Genomic DNA, 16,069 nt, shown 5'->3' with positions numbered 1-16,069 from the left:
TTTGATAAAGTTTCTCCCTTGAGTCTATTTAATATTTAAATACCAATTATTTAATTTAAGTATTCATATATTTTATAAATATTCCTTGGAAACTTCAAAAGAATGTGTGGTTTCCATTGTAGAATCTACACTTCTCTATGTGCGAATATTCGGTTTTATTCTCTGTTTAATTCATTTTGACTAGTTAATATTTTTAAGATTAATAGATGTTGGAATCTCCCTCCACTTTTGGATTTTATTCAGTTTAAATTTTTGCAGTATAATTGTTTTTAGCAGAGGATCTTGGAGGCAAACGGCCAGGAAGGAAAACCCAGACTCGAAGCATCATATATTTCTGATCTTGGACTCTGTTTTAAAACTACTCTCTGCCTGAATATAATCATCAGTAAATGCAGGTGATATTATTATCCTCTTTGGGTGGTTTTGTTCTCTACTTTATCTTGGTTATTTTGCAAGAATGTACACAATAGTTAATGCTGATCAAACAATATACTTAAAATGGGTATATTATACTGTATATAAATTATAACTCAATAAAGTTCATTTTAAAGGTAAACACAATAAATAGAAATAAGAGTAAAATAAACATTTCAGAAAAACAAAATTCCAGCAGGACCTCACTAATGGAGATTCTAAAAGAGGTGCTCTTCAAGCAGAAGGAATCTGACCCCGGATGGAAAGTCAGAGATACGGAATCAGCCTTACCATCTGCTCTTTTCCCCACTGATGCGTTAAATAAATCTTTGACAGATTCTCCCTTTATATTTTTAGGAGATTCATGTTTTCAACTTTTCAAAAATTATACTTTGACTCTTTTTATGACCAGAGGATAACCAAGTTGATTCATGTGCTAGAGCCAACTTGCTAAACTATGTGGTCCAAGAAAAGTCTGTTATGGGCTGTTTAAGCCCAGGTATGTCTCTTCCAGGCTCCAAGTAAGTTCTAGGGGGCAAAAGAATTAGATTTGCACCAACTCTATGTTTCTTTTTTCTTCCTGAATCTGTGTTTTTATTCATGATTCTGAACGTTGGCCAAGTTTGGTTCCAGTTTCAACCTGTGCTCTGTCACTATATTATTCCTCATTTGTGGCAGCTGTGGTGTAGGGACCCTACAATGGTCCCTGTGATTACTGCTCCCTGATGTTCACATCCTGTACAATTCCCTCCCCTTAAGTGTGGACAGAACCTGTGACTTACTTCTGGCCTGTAGAATATGGCAAGCATGAAGGGATTTTGCAGATAATTAAGATCTCAAGTCAATTGATTTTGAGGTAATTGCAACGAAGTTTATTCTTCATGGGCCTGATGTAGTAAGGTAAAGCTTTAACAGTGATTGGTCCTCTCCTGATTGAGACATATTCTTGCTGGCTTTGAAGAAGTAAGCAGCTATGTTACGAGGTGCCTGTGGAGAGGGCTGCAAGAAAATGAATTCTGCCAAGAACTAGAGCAGGCTTGGCCCTGAATTCTTCTCCAGTCAAGCCTGCAGATGAGAATGCAGTGTTATCTAAACTTTGATTGCTGCTTGGGGAGACCCTGAACCAGAGAATACAACTCTGACTTGCCCAGATTCCTGACCCAAAAAAACCGTGAGATAATAAACATGAGTTATTTGGTTTAAGCCACTAAATTTGAGGTAATCTGGTCCACAGAAATAGCAAATGAATACAGCAGTAGTGATTAAGAATTTGGTTTTTTTGGTCTATTTTGGTAGAGAAGACGTATTTTCTGTCAAGTGAGAAATGCCCCAGAATTTGGTTTGCTAGTCTTTTCTTAATCGATTTGTCTGTTTTTGCAAGAATAAATCTTGTTTCTTCTGGAAAGGAGAATGGTGCTTTCTGTACTAGTGAATTTTGGGGTTCTATATTTATTCTATCCTGAGGCTGATGTTGTGTAATTAAAGCAGCATACGCTCTGTGTTTCTTGACACAACTGACAAGAGGCTTTACCTGTTACTGTATGGGTATTAAATCTTTGCCTACCTCAGAAGAATATACCTAAAATGGATTATAAAGTCTCTTGTATGAAGCGTCAATGGCAGATAGAGATGCTCTTTGGAGCCTGTGGCAGCCCCTATGGAAGAATCACAGTGCAAGCCCCTAAGTTTTTAGAGCAAAGCCCTGCCATTCCCTGCAGCTCACTACTCTCCTTTTGAGAAACAGTTCTTGGCCTGCTACTGGGCCTTAGCAGAGGCTGAACTCTTACCCATGGGCCACCAAGTCACCATGCAACCTGAGCTGCCCATCATGAACTGGGCATTATCTGACCAAGGAAGCCATAAAGTTGGGCATGAACAGCAACACTCATCCTCAAATGGAAGTGGTGTATGGAGGCACAAGTAGGTACAAGTAGGTACATGAAGAAGTGGTAATAAATGCCCATGGCCCCTGCTTCTGCTACACTGCCTCTCTTTCCCAGCCTGCACCTATGGGCTTATAGAGAGTTCTCTACAATCAGTTGATGGAGGAAGAATAGACTGAGGCCTGGTTTACAGATGATTCTGCCTGATATGCAGGTGCCACCCAAGAGTGCACAGCTACAGCACTACAGCCTCTTTCTGAGACATCCCTGAAGGACAGCGATGAAGGGAAATCATCCCAGTGGGAGGAATTCTAAATAATGTACCTGACTGTTCACTTTCCCTGGAAGGAGAAATGGACAGATGTGCAATTTTATACTGATTCATGTGGCCAATGGTTTGGCTAAGTGGCCAGAGACTGGGCAGGAATACGATTGGAAAATTTTTGAAAAGGGAATTTGAGGAACAAGTTTACAGACAGACCTCTCTGAATGGGCAAAAAACATGAAGATATTTGTGCCCCATGTGAATGTTCACCAAATGATGACCTCAGCAGAGGAGGATTTTAATAATCAAGTGGATAAGATAACATATCCTATGGATACCAGTCAGCCTCTTTCCCCCTACCTCCACTGACCTTGCCCAATAGGCTCATGAACAAAGTGGGTATGGTGGCAGCATGGAGATTATGCACGGACTCAGCAACGGGGACTTCCACTCACAAAGGATCTGACTACGGCCAGTGCTGAATGCTGGATCTGCCAGCAGTGGAGACCAATATTAAGTCCCACATGTGGCAACATTCTCAAAGGCGATCAATCAATTACCTGGTGGCATGTTGATTACATTGGATTGCTTTCATTACGGAAGGGGCGACGTTTTGTTCTTACTGGCATAGACAATTATTCTGGATATGGATTTTCCCTTGCTGCACACAACACATCTGCAAAAACTATGATCCATGCACTTACAGAATGCCCTTTCCACCATCAAGTTATTCCATACACCATTGCTTCTGATCAAGGAACTAACTTCACAGCAAGAGAAGTGTTGCAATGAGCCCATGCTCGTGGAATTTACTGGTCATATCATGTTTCCCAGCTTTGCAAAGTAGCTGGTTTGACAGAATGGTGGAATGGCCTTTTGAAGATTCACTTACAGTGCCAGGTAGGTGGTAATAACTTGCAGATCTGGAGCAAAGTTCTCTAGAAGGCCTCATATGCTTGGAATCAGCATGCAATATATAGTGGTCTTTCTCCAATAGCCACAATTCATGAGTCCAGGAATCACGTGGTAGAAATAGAAGTGGTACCATTCACTATTACCCCTAGTAACCCAATAGAAAAATTTTGCTTCCTGTTCCCATGACATTATGCTCTGCTGGCCTGGAGGTCATTGTTAAAAAGGGATGAACACTTCTACCAAGAGACACAAAGATTCCTTGAATTGTAAGTTAAGTCTGCTGCCCAGCCCCTTTGGACTTCTCATGCCTCTGAATCAACAGACGAAGAGGGAGATACTGTGCTGGTTTGGGTAATTGATCCTGACTACCAAGAGGAAATTAGACTACTACTCTATGATGGAGGAAAGAAAGTGTATGTCTGGAATACAGAGATCATCTAGGTAATCTCCTAGTATTACCATGCCTTGTGATTCAGGTCAACGGAAAATTGCAACAATGCAATCGAGGCAGGAATTACTAATGACCCAGATGCTTCAGAAATGAAAGTTGGGGTCAAGACCAGCTGAGATGTTTGCTGAATTCAAAGGGAATACAGAATAGGTAGTGGGATAATGTAATTATAAATGCCAGTCACGACCATGTAACTAGTTACAAAAATGAGGACCGTAATTGTCATGAATATCTCCTCATTTGTTAGGAGTATGTTTGTGTCTGTGTGTGTATATATTTATACAGATATATATAATATCTTTGCTTTCCTCCCTCTCTTATTCCCTTATAATGTAACATGAAATATATTGACTTAATATCATAGTATTCAAGTATTGTTCATTTTATATCATAGTATTCAAGTTATGGAATATCAGGAAGACTAAACATCACCCAAGGATCTTGCCACCTCTTCTAGGAAAGGGTTTAGTATGTTCTCTGTTGTACACAGGACAATTATATCATATTAAGCAGAATTATTACTTGCTATTGGCTTTATTTGGAGATCAAGTGTGATTTACAGAGTTATGTATGGGTCCCTAATTAGCAAAGGAGGGACTAGCGATGGGTAATGTTTTGTGTCAACTTGACTGGGCCACAAAATGTGCTCTGATATTTGGTTAAATATTATACTAGGTGTATCTGTGATGATGTTGTTGGATAAGATTAACATTGAATCAGTAGACTGAATAAAGCAGATTGCTGCCCCCAGTGTGGGTGGATGTAATCCGGTCCATTGAAGGCTTGAGTAGAACAGAAATCTGAGTAAGAGAGAATTCACGCTCTCTGTCTGTAACTATCTTTAAGCTCTACTTCGCCCCTCTCTTGAATTCAGACTCAGACTCAGACTGAAACTTATACCATAGACTCTCCTGGTTCTCAGGCCTTTGGACTCAGACTGGAACCATACCATCAACTCTCCTGGATCTCTATTTGCATATCTTGTGACTTCTCAGCCTCTACAATCATGTGAGCTAATTTCTTTTAATAAATCATTTTCTATATCTACATTAATACCTACATCCTATTGAGTTTCATTCTCTGGAGAATTCTAACTAGTACAGGTACATATTCTGAAATTTGACCAGTACTTTTCAGAAACAGATTATACAAAGGAGTCCTGATCAGAAATTATATGTTTGGATAATTCATAAACATAGAAGGTGGCTATGGTGAAGAATTAAGTGAGTTTTTTCACTTTAAAAAATGTATTTATGTTCTATAGCTGCTGTAACAAATTACCACAAATGTAGTGGCTTAAACAACACAAAATTATTTTCATACACTTCTGGAGGTCATAAGTCTGAAATGGGTCTCACTGGGCTAAAATCAGTGTGTCAGCAGACGCAGTCCTTCTGGAGCCTTTAGGGGAGAATCCATTCCTTACCTTTTCCATTTGCTAGAGGTTGCTCACATTCTTAAGATCAAGGATCCTTTTTTCTTCAAAATCAGTAACCTCAACAATCTCTGTTTTCATCGTCACATCTCCTTCTCTAATTCTGATTCTCCTACCTCTCTTCCACTTAAAAGGACCCTTGTGATTTCAATAGGCTCACACAGATAATCCAGAGTAATCTCCACATTTGAAGGTCAGATATTAGCAGCCTTAATCCCAACTGCAACTGTTAATTCTACCTTGCTTTGCAACATAATCTGCTTCACATTCTGGGAATTAGGACATGGACATCGTTGAGGGGCCATTATTTTACCTATCATAGGAGGGAAGGTCACTAAATGTAAGAAGGATAACATCACTGGCAAGGACTCTACCTACATGAGATGAATCTTGAGGTCATAAGAGGGTGCAAGTGTGTGACAGAATTCATCCCATTGTTACTACAGAGGTTGAGAACAAGTTTGATAATTCTCAAGACTTATCTTTGGGCTTGGCCAAAGCCGTCATGTCATTTAAATCTAGTCATACAAGAAGCTGCTCTATCCCTGGAATTTTCAGCTGTATAAGCCACAAATCTGTTTGAATTGCTTTTCTCTGACCTGAAACTGAAATATCGCTGACTAACATAAGAAAATTCACACCTGTAGTTCCATTTGAACACCAATGGTTATGTTGTGAGATAGACTTAGGTATCTTTTGTCCAGTTAGGTCCTGATAAAGAATCACTTTTACCTCAATTTAGAGCTAATGTTGTGTCATGAAACACACAAAGATTTTGGTGATAAGACAATCCTGGACTTATATACTAGCCTAAATAGGAGATAAAACTGAATCCCAATCCTGGCTCTGGCACTTATAAACTGTGAGTTCTTGGGACCATATTATTTACTAAGCTGACTAGACAAAGCATTAATAGATGATGGAGACATTTCTGGCATTAATTACTGAATTTCAAGATATTCTTGAATGTGGCTCAGATATTAAGAATGGCATGTATTAGATATAAAAATGCATAAAAATATATGAAGTCTACAAATATACTATGGCAACCAAAATGTGAAACTCATTTTGAGTAAAATGATAGAGGAAGCTGGAAAAATGGTAGCCCATGTTCAGTCCTTGTGAAATATTTGTAATTCTGTCTTTTGAGGTTACTTTGAAGACAGAAAATGAATGAAATGATCTTTTGTATCTAGGTGAAAGGATCACAAGACAAAATGTTGACAGCATCAAATGATTGTTTTTAGTTAGATATTATATGACACTAAAAGAAAGGAACTATCAGGTTTACCAACAGAATTTAGAGGAGACAAACAACCCAAGAATTGTAAGACCCACAGCAACCTGATATGCCTGAAGAGGTATGATTAATCTACAGAAAGAGAAGTAAGTTTTGAAAAGAAGTGTAAGCATGGCTTTTGACTCATGTAATGGACAGTAATCAAGTACATAGAAAACACAAAACGTTTTTGAGAGAACTCTATTGTAAAATTACTGCCAGCTTGGACCGAGACTCTTTAAAAGGTAAAAAGATATCTGAGCCCCCAACATTGTACATTCAGGAAGCAGGCTGAGAACACTACACAAATGGAACATTTTCTAATGGCCTCTTCAAAATTATTCAAAGAGAGTGGTGGAAAAAAAGGACATTTCAGAGGGTAAAACCAACAGCCATAGAGAACAATGGACTGGAAAGCACAACGGGAGCCTAACCAAAAAATATGCTCTACTGCCAAAATAGAGGAAAGTAACGTCACCAAGGTGGGGACATAGGAGACTCTTGAATGTCCCTCCTCCCACAGACACACTGAATATACTCAGAGCATTTCCCTCTCAGAGAAATCCAGAAACTGGTTGAGTAATTCCTACACACCTGGCGACTAAGAAAATAGGCACATTGAAAAAGATAGGAAAGGCTGAGACATACACTCATCATAAACCCCATGCCTGGCACAGCACCTTACAATCGAGAAGGAACTCCCAGTTTCTCCCAGAGGAGCAAAGAGCTTGACCACACATTTATCACCCCAACTTTTAGGACTGTCACACAAGGGATAGGCCCCAAATCTCCTAGTTCTGAAAGCTAATGAGGCTTACATTCATGAATCCCACAGGACCATAGCAAACAAAGAAGCACAGATGCACAAGCCCTCCCTGAGGCTATCCTCCCTGAGCTTAGTACAGAGGGAACCTGCAAAAAACCCATCTCCCAGGGATTCCCTGAAGGGGCTTAACTGCATACTTTTCCAGATGCTGCCTCTTAGTTCAGCTTCTCACAAGCCTGCATCTAGCTGCGGACTGGGATCATCACAGGAAACCAAAAGAGCTAGTGGGCACTTCCCTCACATTCTCCTCGGGCCTGCTCCAACAATAAAACCAAATCACCAGCTTCTGCCTGGAAGGAACTTGTTCACACATCTAGTGACCCAACTTTTATGGCTGCCACCTGAAGGATAGGACCTCAAATCACCTAGCTCTGGTAGCCAATGAGGCTCAGCATGCAGGAGTTCCACAGGACGATAGCAAACAAGACAGCAGGATTTAAATGGATGTGTAAGCACTCCACACAGTTATACTCTCTTGCTCAGTGCAAGGAAGAGGGTAAAAATGTCCATCTCCTAGTTTTTCCTTGGGAGAAGTTTGACTGCATACTTTCCCAGCTGCTCCCTGGGGGTCTGGCTTCTAATCAGCCTGCAACCTAGTTGCTGACTGGAATTATCCCAGGAGACCAAAATAGCTGGTGCACACTTCCCTGGCATTCTCCCCCAGCTCACTCCAACAATAAAACGAAATTATCAGATTCTCCCTGGAAGGACCTTGTCCACACATCTAGTACCCCAAATTTTGCAACTGCCACATGAGACACTAGCCCTCAAATCACCTAGCTCTGATAGACAAAAGGGCTTGGCATACATGAGTCACACAGGACCACACTAAATAAAGAAAACAGTTTTAAATGAACACTCAAGCACTTCCCACAGAAATCTCTCCCCAGGCTCAGTGTAGTGGGAGTAGGCAAAAACGCCACCTCCCAGTTTCTCCCTAGAAGGGATTTGACTACATACTTTCCCAGCTGCTGCCTAAGGTTCCAGATAAAATCCACCTGTATGTAGGGGTGACTGGAATCCTCCTGAGAGCCTGAAGAGCTGGAACCAGATTGCAACAAGAACAAAACCAAGTCTCCAGTTTTTCTCTGTAAGGCACATGTCCACACATCTGGCACCACAACTTTTACAGAGGCTAACCAAGGGACTGGCTTTCAAATCACCTAGCTCTGGGAGCTAATGAGACTCAGAACTCATGAGTCCCTCAAGACCACACAAAACAAAGAGGTGGTTATATTTGGGAGCATAGGCACTCCGAACGACTATTCCCCATGGCTCAGCACAGAGTAAGTGGGCAAAACACCGTGCACTTGTTTCTGTGACAGGGGCTAGACTGTATATTTAATTTCCTGACATCCCTAAAGGCACCTAAAGTCTGGGTTTCCTGTTTCTCTGCATCATAGAACTGAAGGGGCAGGCAATTATTATTTATCTGTGAACCCAAAAAGGCGTGTGGGCATTTCCCAAGCCTTTTGGACACTGAAAGGTCTTGACACACCTTCATGTACCGGGAGACACTAAGAACAAGAACAAAGAGAACAGCTTGGGCAATCACAGAAATTTGAGAGGCAACCAGGTTCTCAGGCCAGGATAACAGATGAAGTTCATCTCCTATATGAGACAAGTCTATCGAGACTGGAAGAGGTAGCTTTTTATCGAATATGTAAAAAGAAAAACAGTCAATGAAAATGAAGAAACAGGAAAATATGTTTCAAACAAAAGAACAAGATAAATCTTCAGAAACAAAGCTCAATGAAATGGAGATAAGTGATTTACTAGATAAAGGGTTCAAAATAATGGTAATAAAGATGCTTACTCAAGTCAGGAGAGCAACACATGAACAAAAGAAGAATTTCAACAAAGAGATAGAAAATACAAAAAAAATTCCAAACAGAAACCATAGTCCTGAGGAATAAAATAACTGAACTGAAAAATTCAATAGAATGGTTCAACAGAAGGCTACTCAAGAGGACAAAAAGATCAGTGAACTCAAAGACAGGGAACTAGAAATCCAATCAGAGGAGCAAAAAAAAAAGAAGAATGAAAAAAAGTGAAGATAGCTTAAGAGACTTAACGGGTCATCATCATGTGGACCAATACATGTATTAGAGATGTCCCAGAAGTAGAAGAAAAAGAGAAAGCGTAGAAAGCTTATTCAAGGAAATAATAACTGAAAACTTCCCAAACCTGGGGAAAGAAACAAACATGCAGATCCAGCAAGTCTAGAAAGTTCCAAATAAGATGAATCCAAAGAGACCCACACTGAGACACATAACTAAAGTGTCAGAAGTTAAAGACAAGGAAAAGATCTTAAAAGCAGCAAGAGAAATGGGACTTGTTATGTACAAGGAAACCTCCGTAAGACTATCAGGGCATTTTTCAGCAGAAACATCGCAGGCCAGAAGGGATTGGGATAATACATATATAAAGTGTTGAAAGAAGAAACTATCAACCAATAATAATCTATCTAGTAAAGTAGTCCTTTAGAATTGAAGGAGAGATAAAGATTTTCCCAGACAAACAAAAGCTAAATGAGTTCAAGACCACTAGACTGCCCTTACAAATACTGTTAAAGGGAGTTCTTCAAGCTGAAACTAAAGAAGCTAGTAACATGAAAACATATGAAGGTATAAATCTGACTAGTAATGGTAAGTGTGTAGTTAAATTCAAAATACTCTAACATTGTAATGGTGGTGGTTAAATCACTTGTAATTGTAGTATAAAGGTAAAATAAAGGTATTAAAAGTAAGTCTAGCTACGATAATTTATTAATGGATACCCAATGTAAAACAATGTAACTTTTGACATCAAAAACATAAAATGTGGGAGGATGTAAAAATGTGGAGCTTTTGTATGCATTGAAACTTAAGTTGTTATCAGCTTCAAATCAACTATTAAAAATACAAGGCTTTATGTAAGCTATGTAGTAACTACAAAACAAAACCTTATAGTAATACACAAAAGTTAAAGACAAAAAAAATCTAGGCATACAACTAAAGAAAATCATCAAATCACAAAAGAAGAGAGGAAGAGGAAAAAAAAAGGAACAGAGGAAATATAAATAGCCAGAAAATAATTAACAAAATAACAATAATAAGTCCACACCTATCAATAATTATTTTACATGCAAATGGACTAAATTCTCCAATCAAAAGACATGGAGTGGCTGAATGAATAAGAAAACAAGACAAACTAGAGGCTGCCTATAAGAGATCTACTTCAGAATTAAGGACAAACATTGATTGAAGTGAAGGGAGGAAAAAAGATATTCCATGCAAAGGAAAATCAAAAGAGAGCAAGGATAGCTACACTTATACCAGACAAAATAGACTTTAAGCCAAACATTGTAATAATAGACAAAGAAGATCATTATATAACAATAAAGGGGTCAATTCATTAAGAAGATATAACAATAGTAAATATACATGCACCAAACATCAGAGCACCTGATTCAACAGTGCATTAAAAGAATCATACACCTAGCTAAGATTGTTGTAGTAATGATATCGCAATATACAAATATAACAACAACATGTTGTACACCTCAAATTTACACAATCTTATATGTTGATTATATCTCAACTTTTAAATAAAGGATCATACATCATGATCAACTGGGATTTACCCCTAGGATGCAAAGATTGTTCAACATACAGAAATCAATAAATGTGATAAACCACATTAATAGAAGGAAAGATAAAAATCATACTATAATTCCAATAGATGCAAAGAAAGCATTTGACAAAATACAACATCTTTTCATGTTAAAAACTCTCAACAAATTAAGGATAAAAGGAACATACCTCAGAATAATAAAGGCCATATATAACAAGCACACAGCTAACACCATACTCAAAGGTGAATGGTTAAATGCTTTCCTATCAGATTGGGAACAAGACAATGGTGCCCATGCTCTCCACTCCTATTCAAAATAATACTGGAAGTTCCTGCCAGAGCAATTATTCAAGAGAAAGAAATAAAAAGGATCCAAAAAAGAAATGAAGAAGGAAGACTGTCTGTTTGCAAATGACATATTATATATAAAAAATCATGAAGAATCCACCAAAAAAATGATAGGACTAATACATAAATTCAGTAAAAATGCAGGAAACAAAATAAATATACAAAAATCATTGTGTTTCTATACATTAACAAAAATCTATCAGAAAAAGAAATTATGAAACAATCCCACTTACAATATTATCAAAAAGAATCAAATACTTAGGTATAAATTTAACCAAGGTGGTGAAAAATCTGTACTGAAAACTATAAGACTTTAATGAAAGATACTGAAGAAGACAGAAATAAATGGAAATATATTTCATGTTCACAGATTGGTAAAATCAATAATGTTAAAATGTCCATACTACTTAAAGCAATCTGCAGATGCAATGCAATCCCTATCAAAATTCCAATGGCATTTTTCACAGAAATAGAAATACAATCTTAAAATTTGCATGGAACCACAAAAAAGTCTGAAAAACCAAAACAATCTTGAGAAAGAGACAAAACTGGAGGCATCACTCTTCCTGATTTCAAACTATGTTACAAAGTTGTGGTAATCAAAACAGTATGGCACTGGCATAAACACAGACACAAAGATCAATGGAACACAGTAGCAAGCACAGAAACAAACCTATGAACATATGGTGAATTAATTTTGGACAATGGCACCAAGAATATACAATGGGGAAAGGATAGTTTCTTCAATAAATGGTGTTGGGAAAACAGGATATCCACATACGAAAGAATGAAACTGGACTCCATCTAACATCATACACAAAAATCAATTCAAAATGGATTAAAAATTGAACATAAACCTGAAGCCACAAAACTCCTAGAAAAACAATATAGGGATAAACTCCTTGACTTTGGTCTAGTCAAAGATTTTTTGGATTTGACACAAACAAAGGCAACAAAAGCAAAAATAAATGTGTGACTACCTTAAACTGAAAAGCATCTGCACAAGTAAGCAAGAGAAACAATCATCAAAATGAAAAGGCAACCTATGAAATGGAAGAAAATCACAGATTTGATAAAGGATTAATATCCAAAATATGCAAGGCATTCATAAAAATCAATAACAAAAAAACAAATAATCCAATTTAAAGATAGACTAAGAACCTGAAAGACATGTTCCCAAGGAAGACATACAAATGGCCAACAGGTACGTGAAAAGGTGCTCAACATGACTAATCATCAGGGAAATGCAAATCAAAACCACAGTGAGATATCACCTTGCACCTGTTAGAATGGCTATTATCAAAATGATAAGATTGAAGTTCTAGCAAAGATGTGGAGAAAAGCGAACTCTTGTACACTTGGTGGGAATGTAACTGCTATAGCCACTATGGAAAATAGTATGGAGGTTCCTCAGGAAATTAAAAATAAACTACCATATGATCCAACAATATCATGAATGGGTATATTTGCAAAGGAAACAAAATCGCTGTCTGGAAGAGATATCTGTACTCCCATGTTTATTGTAACATTTTTCACAATAGCTAAGGTATGGAAAGAACCTCTGTTCACTGTTGAATGGATAAAGAAAATGTAGTGTGTATATATATATATATATATAAATTATTTGCCCCTAAAAAAGAAGGAGATCCCACAATTTGTGACAACATGGGTAGCCCTTGAGGGCATTATGCTAAGTGAAATAAGCCAGATAGAGAAGACAAATAATGCATGGTATCACTTATATGTGGTATCTGAAGGAAAAAAAAATAAAATGGCACACTCATAGAAATAGAGCTAGAAAAGTCATGGCAAGGGACTGGGAATAGGGGAAAATGGACAGGTTGCTAAAATGGTACAAACTTTTAGTTATCAGATGAAAAAGTTCTGAGAATCTAATGTATAGCATGGTAGCTGCAATTGGCAGTACTATATTGTATGATTGATTTTTCTCAGAGAGTGAATCATAAACTTTTTCATAAAAAAAAAGGTAACCATGTGAGGTGATGGATATGTTAATTAACTTGATTGTGGGAATTCTTGCATAATGAATACATATGTCAAAGATCATGTCATACAGTTTAAATATATTACAATTTTATTTGTCATTTTACCTCCATAAAGCTGGAAAAAATTTAAAAATAAATAAATTTTTAAAAAACAAAACAAAGTGGAGGGTCATGAAAATATTTTCCACACATTATTTCAGAATTTCTATAAGCCAGAATTGCTGTATGTTTCTATTCTTCCCCTCTTTCAATGGGATTGTTCGTTATGGTTATCCTCTCCTGTTTCAATCCTGTGTACCATATCTTTGCCAGGTAGATAGCTTGTCTTTTGAATTCCTTGATTACTAGATGAAGAGGAGACATAACCAATCTGAATGTAGATCATAAGATCGTGGAATTCAAGCCCAATTCTGTAACTGAATGAGACTTTGGGAGATGCTCAGATAGGAATGAGCATATTTTATATATGGGAGGAACCTGAATAATTTATCCAAGAGGTTAAACTGAGATAGATTGCTTTATTTTCCTGAAATACCTTAATTCTCACTGTAGTTACAGCCTTTGGAAAATACTTTTGTAGTATCCTCCACCATGGGCAGGATGACCGCCTTGCCCCGTGGCTCTGAACTCAATAGTGTAAATTTGCTTTGATGAATTAGGGATTAGTAGACGTGACACAAAGAGATTGGAAATGACTTCCACATTGGGGTTGGCCCAGTATTACTCTTCTTCAATTATCATGAGCACTTGCCCAGGCTAGTACACTGGTCCTAGGAGGAGAATGAGAGACTTGTGGAGTCAAGTTTTACCAGCAAGATCCGACCTAAACTGACAATCAGCCAAACTGTAACTGGCTCCCAGATACAGAGCAAGCTCATTTGAAAATCATTCAAATAGTTGTTCCTTTTATATAATATACTCTTTTGCTTTGGCTATTTATGAGATTTTTCTCCTGGTCTTTTGTTTCTGGTAGTGTTTATAAGTTAATATTTTTTGTTATCTTATCTCATTATCTTATTATCTTAAATCAATGAAATGAAACATTTTACCACTTTCAGAAAAAATCTCAGCAATATTGCTTTCCCTTCATTTTCTCTCTTCTATCTTCCAGAACTTCAGAAGTATGTTAGACTTTATGATTGTCATGTTCATGTCTCTTACCTGCTAGCCTGTATTTTCCATCTCTTTATCTCTTTACGCTTCATTCTGGATAGTTACCTTACAATTCGCTAATTTTCTCGTCCACTTTATTGAGTTGGTTGTTAATTATATCTATTGAATTCTTAATCTCGATTACTCATTTTATCAGTCTCATTATTTCAGTGATAAGGACAATCTCTTGCTCTTCTACTATGAATCATCTTCTATGGGGAAACTGAATAAAATGCTCATAACATGAAGCTTTTAAAGCTTTTTTATTTTTAGTAGTTTAGTTTATTAAATGGTAACAATTCCCTTCTTTTCTCTAACTTCTTCACAGAATAGATAGACTTATGCTCTAGTCACTCTCCACCAAGTTGAAAACAACTGGTAATGGATGTTCTTGCATGGCAGTTTATCTATTGCTGGGTCATGGCCACAGGCTCTGATTATGGGGAAAGACAAGGAGTAGAACTTGATCTCTATATACCATTCCAATAAGCAAAATGTAATACATCACCACAGGGACACAAACCTATTCCGTGACTGAATTTTTCAGTAGTCCTTTTATTCTACTTCCAATGTTAGAAACAGGGCTCTGTGCCTTAACTCTGATTTTAAGATCACCTATACATAATTTGCTCAAGTAATGCACTTAAACTAAACAACACAATTTCTAAATGTATTCAGTTTGACTTGAACTTTGCTATTTACTAAGGTAAGTTATCCACAACGATCTTTAGGAAATTACTTAGACATTGTCCAACATATGTATGTAAACATTTCAAATATAAATCATTAAATGTGATACATAATGATGAGGAGGATGATGATGATGATGGCAGCTAAATGAGAGAACTCTAATTGATACATGTGTCTTCATCCAGTGTTCTAAGAGGCAGAGTTCACTGTGATGGGAGAACACTACCCATCTTCTCCATGGTCTTATGATATGTACATCATTCTCAGCATCCAGGTAAGCTTAAAGAATACCTCCTCTGCTACTTCATCAAGAGTAACTTAAAACCAACATATTTCTGATGATGTTCTTGCCAGTTTTTTCCTTCACTGCAGTCTAAAGATGATGACAAAGGTGACCTCAAACAAACAGTTCTTTGCTTTTATTGCAATTTCATATAGACATGTATATATCCTCTACAGAATAATACAGAATATAATCTTTCTTTGATACTTTAATAGCATTATTAGCAAGCAAAATTCTCCCACCTACTTATTTGCATTCCCACCAACTATGAATAAATCTGAGTTATTTTATTATAGCAGTCAAAGTAGTAATACATATATACAAACATATTCAAACATGACATTAATTATGTATTATGTTTTACAAATTACATTTCTATGTCCATATCTTTTTTCTCTAACAAACAACTAAAAAATTTATAGATCTAATATGTTCATTTCTCTATTATTGTATAGAATTTTATGTTTCAGTATGCCATAATTGACTTATCCATTTTATCACTGATGG

The sequence above is a fragment of the Diceros bicornis genome, chromosome 17, assembly GCF_020826845.1.
Source record: "Diceros bicornis minor isolate mBicDic1 chromosome 17, mDicBic1.mat.cur, whole genome shotgun sequence".
NCBI classification, from domain to species: domain Eukaryota; kingdom Metazoa; phylum Chordata; class Mammalia; order Perissodactyla; family Rhinocerotidae; genus Diceros; species Diceros bicornis.
This window is presented reverse-complemented; position numbering follows the sequence as displayed.